General features: G+C 41.2%; 1 long non-coding RNA gene across 1 annotated transcript in view; it reads right to left on the minus strand.

The window, feature by feature from the left end:
- Positions 1–670: 670 nt before the first annotated feature.
- The window catches only part of LOC101747519, a 38,177-nt gene continuing 20,342 nt past the window's right edge, over positions 671–18,505 (minus strand). The window contains exons 3-5 of the long non-coding RNA XR_210637.5: positions 2,689–2,833; positions 1,317–1,416; positions 671–981 (exon numbers count right to left, since the gene is read on the minus strand). This is a non-coding gene — a long non-coding RNA (uncharacterized LOC101747519). The remainder of the gene's footprint in view (positions 982–1,316; positions 1,417–2,688; positions 2,834–18,505) is intronic.

The raw sequence follows: 18,505 nt of genomic DNA on the forward strand, positions 1-18,505 counted from the left end.
ATAGTTTAGCTTCGTTTGGAAGGGACCTCAAAGATCATCTAATTCTATTCACCTGCCATGGGCAGGGTTGCCAACCACTAAATCATCACTAGATCAGGCTCCCTAGGACCCCATCCAGCCTGACCTTGAACAGCTCCAGGGATGGGGCATTCACAAGTTCTCTAGGCAGTCTGTGCAAGTGCCTCACCACAGATTGGCCACTGACCATTCAATCTGGCTATTGAACTGGCAGCTGATTCACTCCAGGGATGCCCCCGTGGGTCCTCCCCATGTTCTGACCAAACCCTCATGCTGGTATTTGTGTCTCAAAATCTTAGCCTTTTGAGTGTGGAAAAGGTAAGTGTAGAGCAGCCTGAGGCAGAGGGATTCTATCACAGGGCGTCTCTATGCTATACCTGGGAGAAGGAGCACTGTGTGCATCCCATACAGGTTGGAAAATGATTGTTTAGTCCACTGAGATACTGTTCTATTTTTTTTACTGTTAGAATAAGAAGTGTGAATGTAACTCAAAACTTGCTTCATCTCTTGCAAAAGAAACAGCAAAACTGATGTAGATAGGAAAGGTCCTGGGCCTGGAACCTCACCCGAGAAGGGCAAGTTGAAGCCTTAATTTCACATACTCCTATGAAGAAAGGACACTTCTTTAGTTGAAAAAATAATGACCGCTATCTGAAAATCATATATTTTATTTTTTCTGGGTAACTCACAGACATTTTACAATGGCAATAAAGTTTTAATTTAAAGCATCAATGATACAATCCTTCAAGAGGTAATGCTTGGTTTAGTCTCTGGCAGCTCTTTGGTCCAAATCTCTTGTCTTCACTTTTCATGGGCCATTAACGAAGAGATGAACTGCAGAAGAGAAACTTGATCCATTAAATCCATGCCATTAGTTCTTTGTCCTCTTTATCAATTGTATCCAGATCTAGTTGGTGTCTGGAATTTTCCACGAACATCCATTGCTTGTTCTGTGTTTCTTTCCTGTTTGGACAGTTGTAATTTTAGACAAAGCTTATCTTTTGCCTACAAGATCTCTTGCATGGAGAGAAAACTTGCTATGAATACTGATATTTTATTGACTCATTTTATTTCTCAAAAAAAGTGCTATGACTTTGCATAACTCTTGATCTGGAATGTCTTGTTTTCCTGCCTAAAGAAACATTAATCATAAATTCAAGAAAGACAAGGGAACAGAAATAACAAAGATGAAACTGGAACAAGAAATGCATAAAACATTGGAAAGATGTAAACAAGTTTGCCAAACATGTCTTTTATATCATAAGAATACCAATGGTTTTATAGAAATAATTGCTTACATGCTAAAGAAAAATGCTTCTGATCATGACTGTTGTATTCTGTTTTGATAGCCCAAAATATTCCAGTGTCTGAAGCATTCAAAGCGTTGAAGTAATTTTCCTTTCAAAGTAAAAAAGAAATATCAAATACAGAAATAGAACTAACAATAACCATCTTTTTTGACAAAAAAAAAAAAAGTTAGAACAATTTTGAGTAACTTAGAGAAAGATAATGAGACCAGATTTCCTTTCATTTGTGAAAAAAAAATGCTATGAATATTTTCAGCAAAAATAGGTAATCATTTAAAGATCACTTTACTTGACAAGCTATTTTCTTGAGAAGTGAACCAGAAGGTTCTTCACTATTTGAGTGTGTGAGTTTCCAATGCTTATCACCTTAGCGTTTCAAAGATATTTAACATTGTTAAGAATAGGCAAAAATTGTCTTCCAGCTACACTAAGCGAGGCAGGCAGGCATGGTCACACCAAAGCTTAAAAAAACACCTGTTCCATTTTGGATGCTTAGTTTGAATTCTTCCAGGCTAAGCACACAGAAGCATCTGAAATTAATGAGCCTATGTTAATAACCTAATAAAGGGCGTCTGAGGAGAAAACTGCAAAAACATAAGTGGGTTTGCTTGATGTGACATCATTCCCCACCTGAGGCTACCTTCCCTCTGTCAGCACAGCGAGGTGGGAGCCACAGGTGGCACTCATCCTTCACCGCAGCAACAGAGAGTGATATCCCCATATCAAGAAAGGACAACTGTTTTAAGGGACTGAAAAAAATGCTTCTGTCCTTATAATTTCAGGCCAATTGGAGATTTTTTGTCTAGACACATGGAGGTATCATACCAATGTGATATGGTTCTTCTGGAGCAGAATGTGCTGGGTGTGGGGCTGGGAGAAGCAGGACAACACAGCTCGAGGCATCCCACTATGCAAAAACCACCATGGGTGTGTGCAGGGAAGGGATGGGAGAGCTGTGTCTGTTTGCTCTTCTGTCTTCTTTTCTGTATTTAAACACGGGCAGGAGCTTCAGCACCCTATCGCCATGCTGGCCTGAGAGGGGGTGGTTTGCCAGAGGGTGTCTGGCACTGTTACCCAGAATGAAAGAGTTCAGAAATTGCATACCAGAGAAAATATGTTTGCAGTGTTAAGAAAGAGAAAAGGATTACAACAGCATTGAAAATACCATACAAAGGATATATCTGTTCTCTACCTGTCTAGCTTGCACAGGATTTGGATGGATTTTATCTACAGGGAGTCAGCTATTCTGACTGTAAGGACTGCACAAATAAGCATGGCCTCCATTCAGATCATACAATCAACCTCTATTTCCTTACATTGCTCAGCAGTACCATAGGTGTATGCTGTCTCAGTGTGCTGCTACCTGTTTCCATGCTTCATCCAACACTCTTCTTCCATAGAAATTGAGCCCACAGCTTCCTTTGGCATATGGATTTTCTTCTTCTTGGGAACTGCTAACATCTCATCAGTAAAGGCAGGATGCCAACTAAAGAGCAATATGTTTTCTTCTGAAGACAAGGGAAAAATTAGACCAGCAGCAGTAAAACTTTTATGCATTTTACTCAGTTTATTAACTGCTAAGTTTTGTTGTAAAGACAATTCTAGGATATGTCGGTGTTTCTCCATATTTTCTTTCCTCTCTACAAAGATAGGAGTAATTCTCATCCTATCTACTATAGTACTGACTTGTAAAAATAAACACAAAGAGCACATTTAACAGAAGGAAGAGAAGCACAAAATAAACATACCGTTATTTTGCTTGTCTTATAGAAATAAATACAAACGCACATAAAAAACACTGAGTTTTCAAAGCTGTTTTACTAAAACAAATTTTCAGACCCCCAGCAACAAACAGATAGTCACTCATTAGTAAGAGTCCCAATGGATATTGTGGAGTCTGACTACTCGTGCTTTTGAGATGTAAATATGAAAATTGCTTTTTGAAGAACTAAAATGTAAAAGCAGTTAAAGTTCAGGATTCAATTTTTTCCTCGCCTTTTGAATGATAAATGCATTTACATTTTAATTTTCAGTGTTTTCAATTTTCATCAGTGAAAGGCTGTATTTCTGGATGAAAAGCACAATAATAAAATGTTCTCCAGTCCATAATTTTCTTGTAATTCACAGAAATGATCTGAGGGCATATAGCTCACTACAATATGTATTATAGTGTTCAGTGTGGAGAACTCAATTGTTAGGGCAGCAATTTCAAACATATGTATATTAATGAACTGGTTTGGGCTTCATTAGAAATTCCTATGGAGTTTTTTGCTGACATAGAATCATCGCCGCTATAATCTTACAAATCTGCAAAGATTGTCAGAACTGTGCATGTTATTTCATTTATTCAATCAATATATGTGTGTCAATGCCAATTACCCTGCAGAAATCCATGTAATAGTCTTATTTTTTTTACGGCCATATGGCATCATAGATTATGAAAGGAATAGAACAATGCAACATGCTATGTCTTACATTATTTGGCATAGCATCGTGGCATTATTTGTAAGTGGAACTTACTATACATCTTTTTCTGCTTTTACTGCAATCAGTTCCCTTCCTGCACTTGAAAGTATAAAGCAGAGTAAAAAAAAATGTGGGAAAAGGAAAAAAAAAGAAAGAAAAAAGGTCTGAACAAACACTGGACACATTATTGGTCTTTACTCACACCTACTCACTTTAATCACTCTGGACACTAGAAGGAAACTTAAGAAAAAAATATTGTAACTTGACAAACAAAAAACAGCATCTACAGCTAACAACTGCTCAATGCAGAACCCATTATAAAATGTGAGATTGGTGTGCAGGGCTACAAAAACATACAGATTCTATTCTCAAAAACAAACAGAGAAAAAAAACTTGCTGCATCAATAAATAAGATGAGAAACAAGAGCATAAGGCAAGCATGTAGGAGGTCAACAAAATTCTGGTAGCTAACGCTTAGAAGTGAAGCTGAAAAACAGCATGGAGAGGAGAATGCATTCAGTACATTGCCAAAGAGCAGAGACAGGCTGCAAGCAATAGCTGGCTTCCTTGGGGGAACCTGCAACTCTGTCTCAGCACAAGAGCTCCTGCAGTTGGGAGGTGTCCCTCTGCCTGTGCTACAGAAAAGCAGAGAGCTTCTTTGGAGGCTCTTCCATAAGGAAATGGCTCTCTTCTTTATTGCAGTTAATATTTTTTTTTCTGCCTGCAGCTGGCACCTTGCTCTACTCCCATACACTCCTCTTTCCCTCTCTAAAGCTTCACTTTCATAGAATCATAGAACCAAATTTGGAAAGACCAGTAAGATCGTCTAGTCCACCATCAACCCATTTTCTCCCTGCCTAGGTGTGCAGAATCTCTCACCAGCACTCCTTGAACCTGATTGATTTATGTCTTCTGATTGGGTTTCATTCGTCAGGCTTGGCCATCCATCTTTCCAGGAAGCTATCAGGTTCCTTCATCTTGTCTCAGTGCAAGAGATAGGTCTGTGAAGGCTGTCACTCCAACCCTCTGCTCTCCTTCAGCTCTGGTGCTCTGAAGGACTTCTCTGCATCTACATATCCCTATCTAGAGAAGAGAGAGCCTCTTCCACAACAGGAGACCAAAACCCTAGCTTTTGCAACACAGTGACTGGAGAGCTGCCTGCATTGGTGGAATATCACAGAATCATAGAATGGTTTGGGTTGGAAGGGACCTTTAAGACCATCATGTTCCAACCCCCCTGCTATAGGCAGGGACACCTCCCTTTAGACCAGGTTGCTCACAGCCCCACCCAGCCTGGCTTTGAACACTTCCAGGCAGAGGGCATTCACAGACTTGCTGAGCAACCTGTTCCAGTGTGTCACCATTCTCACAGTAAAGAATTTCTTCCTAATATCTAGTCTAAATCTATCGTCTTCCAGTTTAAAACCATTTCCTCTTATTCTGTCACTAAAGGTATGTCGCTAATATGTCTGAGGATAAGCACAAGGAAGAGGAGCGATCTTTTAAAACTAAGAGTATGCTTTGGCATCACTGCTGTAAATGTTGCATGATCCACATCATACTGAAACAAACAACCAAGGCTGGTCTGGGAGTCTAACTTGTTTTGAGAGAAAAGTCAAGAACAAGATTCTGCAATACAATGTTTGCTCAGTTCAGGAGAGCCACCATTCCTGGTGCAACCAACACAATTTTAGATGTGAATGTTGTAAGAACAGTACTCTGAAAATTGAAAGAAAGCATATTCACTTCTACAATGGTGATTCCTGATTATATTTTCATAGCTGTATGTATCATTCTAAATTTTATATGTGTATTCATTGACAAAGTGATGTTGTCAGTATCTTTATTCTGAGACATCATCTACTGAAGCAGTCTTGAAATCCAAGTACTGTAATAAAACACATTGCACTTTCTCCCTCAGAGGATCATGTCCTTCACATTTCTGGAAACTTAGTCAAGATTGTTGTGTTTGCTCATCCTAAATTTATTTGACCTTAATCCATGCTTGATGATGCACTGAGAAAGCCAGTAGGGACACGGCAGACAAAATAAGAGATGTGCCTCGCGGCAGGGAGCAGTTTATTCTAATGATTATTTATAAACCCCTTCAGTTCCCCAAGATGTGCTTTAGTGCTTGATTATAGTTTTTTTTTTTTTCAGTGTTTTAAAAGCTGTTCCTAATAATATGGCAGATTTCTCTGGCTGTTAGAATTGTTTAAGCTTCCAATTAATTTTGTGCAAGCTATGATGCTAAAAGGAGTCACTTGCCCCTAGTCACAGCCTGTAACCAAGAACAGGGAACATCACCACTCCTGCCTCTCATAAAAGGCCCCTTGAGATTTTTGAACTCCCCAGATGTTTTTTTTTCCCCCACGTTAAGACTGCAGGACTTGGCTGTGAGTTTGCAAGTGCCAAGGAGCTGAACTGAGTTTTACTGCTCCATTACTCATGTGTCTCTGTTTTTCCCCAAACTCTTTATATAGCTGCCACAACTCCTCTGCACCTTGCAAGAGATGGATGAGCCAAGAAACACCTCTTTAGCAATAACTGTAGTACTTGCCAAGTGCCAAGTCATCTATTTTACGCAGGATACAAGCAGTAGCTCTGTGTGCTAGACTGCAGGCCAACCATCTTGTAAATAAATTCCTGTCTTTTCAAGCTGACCCTTTGCACACATTTAAACACTTCATTCTGCAGGCCTGAGCTGCACTGTGATGCACGGCACCTGGAGCTGGGTAGTGCAGCCCAGCAGGATGGCAGGACCTGCAAGGAGCTCCTCCCAGAGAATGGCACTACTGAGAGGCAGAAACCTCCCTTGCCCAAGAACAAAGATGGAATTTTCTGCAAGAGCCTGAAAACATCCCAGTGAGGAGGGGTAATCACTTTTCAAGGGGATGAATGCTGGGGATTTTTACGCTAGAGTAAATATACCTAAATTTATAGAATAATAGAATCATTAAGATCATCTAGTCCAACCGTTAACCCATCTCCACCATGCCCACTAAACCACGTCCCTCAGTGCCACATCTCCACATTTCCTGAAGACTTCCAGGGATGGTGACTCCACCACTGACCTTAACAGCCAGTGCCAATGCTTCATCATTCTTTCAGAGAATTTTTTCCTAAGATCTAATCTGAACCTCCCCTGGCACAACTTAAAGCCATCATCTCTTGTCCTATCACTGTAACCTGTGAGAAGAGGCAAAGCCCCACCTCACCACAATCTCTTTTCAGGCAGTTGTAGACTCCTCTTCTTTAAATTAAAGAATCCCATCTCCATCAGCCATTCCTCATAAGACTTGTGCCTCAGACCCTTCATCAGCTTTTTTGCCCTTCTCTGGACATGCTCTAAGGCCTCACTGTCTTTCTCATGGTGTTCCCATAGTGGCCTTGCAATGACCTTTCTCCAGGATAGGTTTTCCCTCATTTGGGTACTGCTATACCCCGGCAAGCTGCAGGAATGGATTTACAGCACAAAGCACAGCCCTACTCCTACTGCAGATAACTGCAAAGCTGCCTGGCTTGAGCAGGACAGGCATGTGTGAGATGAATTCATCTCACTGCAGCAGCAAATATCCCCACTTCCCATTTAAATGCAGACTCAGAAGTTTCTCACTCAACCCCTAACCTGTGCAGCACATCTCTGCTGGGCACGCCTGCCCTCCCTTACAGTACCATGCCCCGACTTATCCCAGGTACAAAGTGGGGAAAAAATACTCAGAGTGGGCTTTGGTTTTCTTAGGATGTAGCTCCTGTATGGGGTGGGTTTTTCTGCTTGCAGCTGAGCTGACTTTTGCAGCAAATAGCATAGATTAAGCTCTGTGCTCTGAGCAGGGATTTCTCATTTCATACATCATTTATAACTTTCTGCAGTGATTCCATAAAGTCAGTATCTCTCCGTAACACAAAGATGAGAAGGATGGAAAATATAGCTGAAAAAGTGACAAACCTGCAAATTGCATTTATGTAGAATTCTGGTGCCACAAAGCTTCTACAGCAATTTTATGGAAACCTAGTAAATTCAGTATAAATAAATTTGCAGTTTAGGAAAGTTATGCATTTATGGATTTCAGCACAGTGCCATATTACAGCTTAGCAAAGATGCTAAATGTCTCTCACACTAAATGGAAATTAAATCTGCTCTTCTATTTTGTCAGATCAGGTCGTTGCCTGTGATGTGCTGGGCACAGATTCCACCACTCTTCCCTCACAGAAGTTGCAGTAGCAGTGAAAAATCACACAAACAAAACCCACTTTTGCAAAGGTTGCAAACACTGAGTACATCAGATTGCTCTATAACTGGCAAGCGATGTCTTTTTTCATTTTCTGTTTCTCTGCAATTCTCCATCCATCACAGGAAAGCACTCTGAGCTTTCTCTGGAAGAATCCCAGCACATTTTGGTGACATCCTGATTCCAGGGAAGCAAAATCCCACAGGTTTTATTAGAGACACAAACTACCACTTTGTACCGAGCACTTGTTTTCATAGTCAGGGCCAGTTGCCAAAATGCTGGTCCTGATCCTGCTTTAAATCAGGATTTACTATGATCTAAATTAATGAAGTCAGATCGCTGTAAATGAGAGGAGAACTGGGGCAATCTGCTCTGAATTTGCAGACACCAAATAGGAGCTGAAGAAGTGAAAGATTTTCTTACCAGACTTCAATTTCTAATGGGCAAATGTTTACAAAGAACCATCCTATAGTGCCTGTCACCCATAATAATAGCCATAAATATGAGTATATTTAACTGTATTTTAAGTCAATAGGAAATAACATCAGTAGTACACACACACTGACAAATACACATATATGAAAAAATAAAATTGAATTGAAGCTGAAATGCTTTTCATTACAGTACAGTATATTGCCATCAGATAAAGAAAAATATATATATTATTCTCTGTCTAGCTCTTCCAAAGGAAATAATACCAAAGGTTTAAGAACACACACTGGCTTCCTTCCTGATAGGATTTAAAATGTTCTTTTCCAATGTAAGTGCAAAACCAAACATTAAGGTTGAAAATCCAGCACACCAGTCACGCACATTCAAACCTGATGTGAAAAACCTGGACCTGCTCAAGCCAGTGGCACAACTCCCATTGACTTCAGTGGGGCCAAGATTCCACCCAGTATTCCTAAGAGAACATTGAAGTGGCCGCATCGTGTGCCTCAGTTAATGGACTACAGAAACATACACGATTTATTAAGATCTGCATTCAACAGAGAAATCAGTCGAACTGTGGAAAGTACTTAAAAGAATCTGTGACTATAGGACTGCTAAGGTACCATTCAAAATCTTATTTCTGATGCTGCCTGATTTCTCACTTTCCAAAGAAGTGCTCCAGTAAGGAAATTTGAATGCTATTTCCCACTGTTCCTACACTACAACAGCACAGGTATTACCTAATATAGGAGTTTTATCAAAAGCTTCCAGGAAAGAAAGAATAAATACATTTAAAAGCCTTCATATCAGAAGATATTTAGGTACGAACTGCGCAGAGACATGAGTAAATGATTTTGTTACTATTTTTTGCAAACCAAATCCCTACTTATTTTTACCCGATTAGAGGTTCACTGTAAAATTCTGATCCAGATTTTTCTGCTAACTTAGTGAAAACTGTTTGGATAGTAAAGTCAGAACTTCTCACATCTCAATCAAGATGCTTTCTGAGCTTTTTAATAACAAAATAATTGCTTTCATTAAAACTCCAATTCTTTAACATCCAAAACAAACACTGTGATAAAATATCTGTTTCTCTCAGTCAAATTCCACTATAAGAATGAAACCATTAGGATTAAATGAAGATTAATATTTTCTCTAAGTAGAACAGATCAAATAGTTTCAAGTTTTGCCGTATCTTAGATAATTTCATAGGAGGACAGAATTCAATATTCTGTTTTGCAGTCGCTACACCTCTAACAATGTTATGATTTTCTTGTCACTTCAAAGTGTTTGGCCAAAGCAGACAAATATACCATTTCATTTGTTCTCCTACACGGCAAAGCTGTAGCATTTTACTTTTTTGCTTTGCTGAGTATGTTTGACTGCCATTGAGAGCTTCAGTGAGGGGGACACTCAACTGTTATGCCCCACTGGGATGGCCCCAATCTCCTACAACCCTGCAAGAGCACTGCATAACTGGTGAAGGGTGGACAGACAACATTAGCACCCTTTGTGATATCAGTGGTGGGGGAAAGCAGCTGAACCACAGCACGGATTTGCATATTAACCCCACGGTGCCCACCTGAGGCCCCATCCCATGACCTGCACGCATCCCTAGGGCTGCAGATGACCACCAGTGCCCAGGAGGAGCCAGGATCAGGAGCCAACTGCGAGCCCCCCCTGCACTTCTGAGGATCCCTCTCGCCAAAAAGGGAGCAGAGAAGCCCTCCTGGCATGGAACAAGGTTGCTTCAAGGTAGCCTCAGGCATCATTGCTGTTCCATGCTGAGGATGGGATAGTTCTTCTGGATGAGCTTGCACAGGAGTGAACCAGCCATAAGCACCAATGCCTAGTGCACAAGGAGACAAACGTGGGGCACCACATCCCTCTGGTGAAGCAGGAACTCCCTTCTGCCCCCAGACATGACCATCAGGTAGAGCTTGAGTGTGCAGAAGCAATGCACAAAGCAACCACTGGGAAAGATTTTAACTTCTGAGAGCGTATACTTGCCAGCCCCACCCAGCCCCAACCAGAATGTTTCCAGGCAAAAAGCTACTGAATGTGAATAAACTCTGACCACTGCAGGCAACTGTCAGAAACTCTAAGTAATGAGATTTGGTTATAGGCATTTCTTAATGTAGAACAGCATTAGCAATGAATATGCTGGGACAATGAAGAGTCTTTTATTCTCTTTCTATGGAAGAAAATAAATGGGGATCTTCATATATTCACTGACTCCAAAGCCAAGAAAACATAATCATAACCACCCAGCATAACCCCTTGCACAAGCTAGTTGTATAACTTCTTCTGAGTGCTTGATTAAATATTCTCCTAAAAGATGTATTTTACTTTTGCCATAAACACATCAAGAGATGCTGCATTTACCACATTCCTTGATAAATTATTCCTTTTCTCCCTGCTAAGAAACTGCATCTTCTTTCAGGATTCATTTTATCTAACTTCAATTTGCAGCCATCTTGTTATGACTTTCTCAGCAAGATTGAAAAATCCCCAGTAAGGCTCTTGCAAAAGAGCTGAGTGGCATTTTGTTATGCATTAAGCACCCCTACTCCAAGCCATCGCTCAGCCTTCCCTTTGATAAGGAGCTCAATCTGCTCGCAGCTCCTCACATCATGATGCTCCACGTCTGTGCCACAGCATCTTGTTTGCAGCCCCTCTTTGCTTCGCAGCCCTCCCAGTCCTGCCCATTAAGTGTTATTTCTGTTTTGTCTAGCATGCGCTCTCCCTTTGTGCTGCAGCCCTCCCCGGTGCACCATCAGGATAATTTCTCAAGCAGAAGTCTCAGGGAAACTCAGCTGTTAGCTGCTGAAATATGACCTTCTGCTGCGTCTTCTCTGCCCTCGGAAATGGCATTACAGCAATAAACTTTTATAGCAGTTTCAGTACCGAGGCCTATTTTAAACAGCATCAACTTGTTTTAAATCTCACTGACGAATATGCTGTTCGCTGGATCTCCCCTTGAGGTATCATGGGAAATGCAGACCATCACCATAATTACTGAGATCCCCACTCCTCTTCTCTCTCTGTTACCTCTCCCAGGCATGACAACTAACCAGCAAAGGGGAGGTTTCCCCGTGGGGTGAACAGGTACTGCCACCCTTCGTCGCCCACTTCCATCTGCTCACCTGGCCCCAAATACTTGATGTGATGCTCACTCTGAAATTCTTGTTCGTCTCTGATTTATTTATTTATTTATTGTGGTGGGAAGAGAATACGGTTTATTAGCTGTGGGTTTTTCCTCAATGTTGCGAGTAGAAGCCAATGTTTTACTGACAAAAGGAAATTTATAAACAGCCAATTTCTAAATGAAACAGATGGCTTATTAAAAATGAGCAGTCATTTCTTTGGCACACCACAACAGTTTTAACTTTTTGTATTATAATATTGTTGGCTTTGTGTACGTTGCAAGTAAGAAGAGTGACAGTTATCATAGACCCACCACGTTAAGCAACAAAGAAAAAAATAGTGTTGTGTTTTGTTACAAATTACAAAGATCCTATTACCTTCACATACAGCACGTAGCATAACTAAGCAAAAAATAAAGCCTGCATTGAATTCACAAACAAAATACTGTCATAAGTTTCCAAAACTGACCCAGACCTTGCAGACAAGAAAGTAGTGGTCCTGAACATCTGCAGTGCCTGCTAGAGCCCTGCTTCAGCTAACTGGGAGGGAGATCCCTCCTTCAGGACATGGGTAAACTGAGGTAGCCTGAGACAGAGAGACCTTTTTTCCTTCTGGCTTAGAAAGTGAATTAAATCCTCAGTAATTCAGACAGCTCAAATGTGCAACCTAAACAACCAATCATGTATGAGACAGTTTTAATTTCATAACTGCAAAAATCCTAGAATCATGAAATCATTACGGCTGGAAAAGGCCACTAAGATCACCTAGTCCAACCATCAGCCCACCACCACTGTGCCCTACTAGCCATGCCCTCAGGGCCACATCTCCACGGTTCTTGAACGCCTCCAGGGTCAGTGACTCCACCACCTCCTTGGGCAGCCTGTGCCAATGCTTTATCCCTCTGCTGGAGAATAAATTTTTCCTAATATCCAACCTGAAATGAATAAAGACACATTTTCTTTCAGCATTGGAAAAAAATCTGGAGGACTTCCTTTTGTTTTTCATACCAAATGCTTCTTTCTCTCCTTACTCACATATATACTTATATATAAAAACATGTTAGAATGCTGTAGATATATTAGAATACAGCTTTAATTTCTAAAAGGTTGGGGATTCAGTTTCTCTCCATTTATCACATCATCACAATAATGGAAATAGCACTCTAATCTTCGTCAAAAGTTTGCATGACCAATATTTCCTATGAGATTAAAACAAATCAGAAGACAAGCTTGCACATTACTCATCCAAATACTGCAGCTGTTATTCTGAACCAAACTCCTGAGCTAAATCCGGAAACTTGTGAGATTTCCTTTTCTTCATCAATGCACAGTATGAAACAAGCATCTTTGAATATATTTGTTTGAAACTGACACCTAGAGAATATTAATACATCTATATCTAGATTAAAGGTATGATAATTCATCATCTGTAATCACTGTTTGGATTTTCACAGCTACAGAGCAAGGAAACATTAACCTCTAGAATTACTTTGGCAAAGAGATGGTCATTGCAAAAACTGTGAGCTAGTAGTGTTTTATGGCCAAGGATTTGCATGTTTGTTGATTATCTAGCTTGTGTTCCTTCCAGATTCTTTAATCAGCAACTCACCGCAGAAGAGGAAAAGATATCACCTGAGTTACAAATACATTTCTGAAATGGATAGCACACTAATCTTCCCAAGTTGTCCTACACCATACTTTTCTAGAACTATGTTGCTGACACCATCATGAGATATTGGCATATTAAGCGAAGTCTGAGGACTTCAAAAGACTTCCAAAGAAAGAAACCCCAGGACTTTCTACAAATGGATCTCTGCCTGGACGCTATGTGTAATGAATCTGTAGTAATTTCATTTAGAGAGCAGCAGAGAAAAAGGTCACTTCAAACATGGGAAATTAGGCGATGTGATTCTATGAGAAATTGTGTTGAAAGGATTCATTTCTTCAAAAAGTAAAATAAAAGAACAGCTAAAAATATTAATCTTGTTCCTCCGATGTTTGATAAAACAGAGCACATGAAAGGAGCAGCCAGCCTGCAGCAGATACCCTGCCACATCCAGCCTGTGATTCAACCAGACAAAGAGAACGCATACACACAGACTGCTTTTTTCCACAGCTATTGCCTCCCTTCTAGAGGACGTTTCAAGCTGGTAAATCCTGCAGCTCCCCAGTGCCACGCTGAAGGCAACACCCCGGGCTCCCACTGCTGGAAATTGTATCAAAATAGATGAAGATGCTGTGGCGTTGCCTTGCCATGTTTTCCTGCAGAACAGAGTGAGGAAACAGCATACCAAGAGCTCCAAACACGTCACACATGCGGAGACTTGATTTTTGGACATGTCTTTAGCCAGCAGGACAGCAGCTGAGGGTGTTTCTAAAATCCACATTTTACTAGATCATCCCCTTTAATCAATAGCAGTTTTAGAGGCTGATTTCAGGCTGCACATCCTCAGTAGCTGGCCTCTCCTGTGATAAAACATCACATTTTCTATCCATTATCTACACTCCACCCTAAAAGGTTGTCATTTCTGCACTGAACATACTGGACATTTATCCACAGTAATAGCTATTGATATTTTTGTCCTAAAAGTAGCAAGCATATAATTGTTGTACTTGGTCCAGAAGCAGAAATAATATCCCATCTGAGCTGAATTGGACCCCAGGCAGTGACAAAACCAAGAGGGTCTGTGTGCATGACAGTGCACTTGATTTATTGCCTCAGACTGTATGCAGTAAAAGGCGGTGTCAGAACTTATTTTCAGGTGACAAAACGCATAAAAAGGTTATTACAAGGACTCCAACAAGCTTCTACATGCCTGATGGGGAAGAAGATAGCACTGTGAGGTGTTACAGAGGAAAGAAGCAGAAACACAGGAGATGGAGAATCACTGCCCACCAAGGAGCTTCCCGGCATGCAGATGAGGGCCACAACACCCAGAGCTGTACATGCCCAAAAAACAAATTCTCAAAGCTTTTATCTCATCCTGAGGCATTTAAGCAGCTAAGACTGAAGTCCCCGAGGCATTCAGTATTTTGTTTCTAGGCAAAAAAAAAGACTGTGCTCTGGAATGAAGAGCTCAGCACCAAGCTGTCCCCAAATTCCCATTTCTGTCCCCACCATGAGCCTGCCAAGGTCATGCAGCCTGACAGCACGTACCCTGAGCACAGCATCCTGCACACCAATCAGAACATTCACATATGCTGTCACAAGGAACAAGCTCAGGGAAGGACCCCCAGCATCCCATTCTGGGATCCTCAGAGGAAAGCCACTGGCAATAAAAGTCAATGGCAAAATCTCAGGAGGGTCACAAGCTTCACATTACTCTCTTTTACTCTCTTAGTTGGCCACTAAAAAAACACAGTTTGTCAGTCAGGGTGGCTTTCACCTTGCCTAATTTCAGCTGCCTGAAGGTTAAGTGCCTGCTCAAGGGGATGCTGTCAACACAAGGAGAGAGATGCTCACAGGGGACTATTTATCCCATGCAGGCAGGATCAGACAACTCACTGTCTCCTTCTCTAAGTGATGTCTGCACTGCAGGACATTTTCTTCTCCTGCTGATTTGGGGTATGTCTGTACTGCAGGACAGCCCCCAAGAAATGCTGGGGCTCCTGAGGCTCCATCCCAGCCCAGATCTTCCTGTAGGAGCAGCCAAAGCTTGCAAAGGGACAGTAAAAATCCAATTTCACCCTGAGCGGGGGGATTCTGGTTGGATATTAGGAAAAAATTCTTCTCCAAAAGAGTGGTGATGCATTGGCACAGCCTGCCCAGGGAGGTGGTGGAGTCACCATCCCTGGAGTTGGTCAAGAAACATGGAGATGTGGCGCTGAGGGAGATGGTTAGTGGGTATGGTAGGGATGGGTTGGTGGTTGGACAAGGTGATCTTACTGGTCTTTTCCAACTTTAATGATCCTATGACTCCATGTTGTAATACAAATGTAGCCTGGATTAATAGCTTAGCTGATGGTCCTTTAAGCCAGATCATTAGGGGAGAAAAACTCAGAATGTAACGATACCTAATTTAATGATACTTTTAATGGCAGTTACGAAACAATACCTCCAAATATCACCAGAATAAACTTTGAGCACACTCTTTCACTAACTTTCAGTCTGAACTCATGCCAACAGAAAGTATATATTAATGGATGATTACATGGGTCGTTCTTTTTTGTTTGGTATATTTCATTAACTTCTTCACAAATATAGAGCTTGAAATAACTTCGTTGCAAAGAAAAAGAAATAGAGATATATGGGAAAGCATGGAAGTACCACCACTACAGTGCAGCGGAAATTCAAAGTCACGGCCTAAACCAGTGACTGAGCACCTGGTGGGAAGGCAGGGCCAACCCAGGGGAGCTCAGGTGCATGCAATGCATCTGAGTGACTGGAACAGGTGGAGCCAGGATCCACACCTTCCCAGACCTTATTTAAGGGCTGGCAGTGGAGGTAAGGGTATTTGGCTAGAGTTCTCTCTGGACCTGAGGCTTTCTGAAGGTAAGCTGCTTCCTTCTTTTGTTTCTGTCTCCCTGGCTGTTGCATTTGAGCAGGGTTTCATTTAGTGTAGCCTAGGACTTTGTATCTCTGCTGTCATTGCTCTCTTTTCATCACATTACTGTGTTACATACAGTAAACATTTTCTGGGTTCCAAGATACCTCTCAGATTTTGGTATATGTCCTATTACAACTTATTTATCTATTTTATTTTGAAGTTTTAATTCTCATTCATTACATAGGGAACTTAACATGGAGAATAAGAAAGCTGGTCATATATGTTTTTTTTTTCCAACTAAATTTGGCAAAGTCAGAGAAGAAAGGGAGTTCCTTTCTCATTTTGTTTCACTCGTTTCTAAAACTTCAATCTTAAGTGGCATTGCTTTTCAGAGTGCTGTGTGAAGCTGTATCAGAAGTAGAACCAAGCACTTGCAACTTTCAAATACGTAACATGAAAACGGTGGCATTTAATATTACAGTGTAGAAGTACTTTTATTAGTGTTTGCCAAGATTAAGTCTCAAACACTATTCTACCCTACCACTTTTTAGGGATTCTACATAAAACAAATTGTATTTTATGTATCTTTACTGTGTATCACAAAGAAGTCTTGCTGATTGTCCACTCATCTCAAGTTACTTAGGTGGTTAGGCATGGAGCTATCTGCATGTTATAGGGCAGGTGGGAGAGATGCACAATCAAGAAGCATACGTTCATTTGCAAATGCTTGCTAAAGAGGATTCTTCAAAAGCAATAGCTACTCGTTGTAAAACTGAAATTTAACTAATGTGTTTTGTTTTATAAACATATAAAATAAAAATAATGGATGTCTGACATACAACAAACAATGAAATATGGGCTGAAAACCAACTATTCTAAGCAAATACAGAACATTTTCCCGGAGCTGTCTTCTGTAATGCCAGTTTAGCTAACCAATTCATCTCAGTAAAGAGAGCTGGGGCCTTTGTGCCCTCTTAAAGAACAGAAGTATTTGTTCAGCTCCATCATCCAGTTTCTTTAGCAGGTACAGGGCTGTCACCGAGCTCCTAGTCTCTGAAAACCTCCATGTCTGTATCACTAAATGGAGTAATGGCCTTTTGCCTAATCTTGCCTGATATAAAACTCACACAGGAATTAGCCAAGAGAATGAGTGAGCTTCTTCTGTTCTTCTGTTAGTACCAAAGGTTGTCTTTTGAGGAAGGCTAGGAAGACTTCTGAGGAAGTAGAAGACTTCCCCTTATTCCTCCCTTTATTCCTACCAGAGGAGGCTGGATAAAATCTTGATGAGCCTTTTCTCCAGGCCATACTTGTTCCAGAGGTGTCAGTCTGGCAGCACTTTCTAACTGTGTGGTCTCCTCCTCTCCAGAGAGGCCTGCTCCCCAGCAAATAGGACTGCTATTGCTCTTGGCAGAAAAAGAACAGTTTGAAAAGTGCTTTGCCAATTTAGTCATGGCAGTTGTGGCCTTCCCAGAGTAAGTGCAAATTTCTTGTATATGGGTTGACTCTACGGTGCCTATGAAGAGCTCAGCAACATTGGGTTTGTTTTTTATACCCTCCATCTTCACTACTTTGAACCGTATGTACTACACATACTTGGGTTACAGTATTACCATCCTCAGCACATCAATAGATGTAAAACCTCTCTCATTGACATAATCACTGTGTGTTACTTGGCATGTATTCATATATCCTTGCCTAAGAGAAAAGTAGAAGCCTCACTTAGAGTTATAGAACCATTAAGGTTGGAAAGACCACTTGGATCATCTAGTCCAATCATCAGCCCCTCGCCATACTACCATTAAGCCATTTCACTCAATGTGATATCTACCCTTCTCTTGGAGAGGCCTCCAGGGACGGTGACTCCTCTGCCTCCTTAGGCAGCCTGTTCCAATACTTCACCACTCTCTGAGAAGAAACTTTTCCTAAACTCAAACCTGAAAGTCCCCTGGGGCAACTTGAGGCCATGACCGCTAGTTCTATGGAGCTGAGCCCTTAAGAAAATGTTTGCTATGAAATGGTTCTGATAGGAAGGTAATTTGTTCTAGCACTTAGGGAAATAAGCAAAATAGCTGCATATGCTGCCTTTACAACTTGAAGAGGATGTTTCCCCATGTGGGGATGTAAACAGCATGGAGTCCTGCAGGCCTGCCTCTGGACTGGACCTGCTGTCAGTTAATCTCTTTGAACCTTTGTCTGGCAGATGCTGTATGGAAAAAAATAGGGTTGTACCATCTACCTACAGCATGTTCCATCGTGGGTTCACTGGAGCGGGGCTGATTTACTGTGTCTGGTCAGTGAAGGGAGCACAGAGCAAGGCAAGCCCTCACAGGCACACAGGAAGCAGGACGGGCAGGAACCCAGTGAGGCAGATCATTGTCAACAATAGGCTCTAATGCAGAATGAAGTGGCAGAAACAG

Source organism: Gallus gallus, chromosome 4 (genome assembly GCF_016699485.2).
Source record: "Gallus gallus isolate bGalGal1 chromosome 4, bGalGal1.mat.broiler.GRCg7b, whole genome shotgun sequence".
NCBI lineage: Eukaryota > Metazoa > Chordata > Aves > Galliformes > Phasianidae > Gallus > Gallus gallus.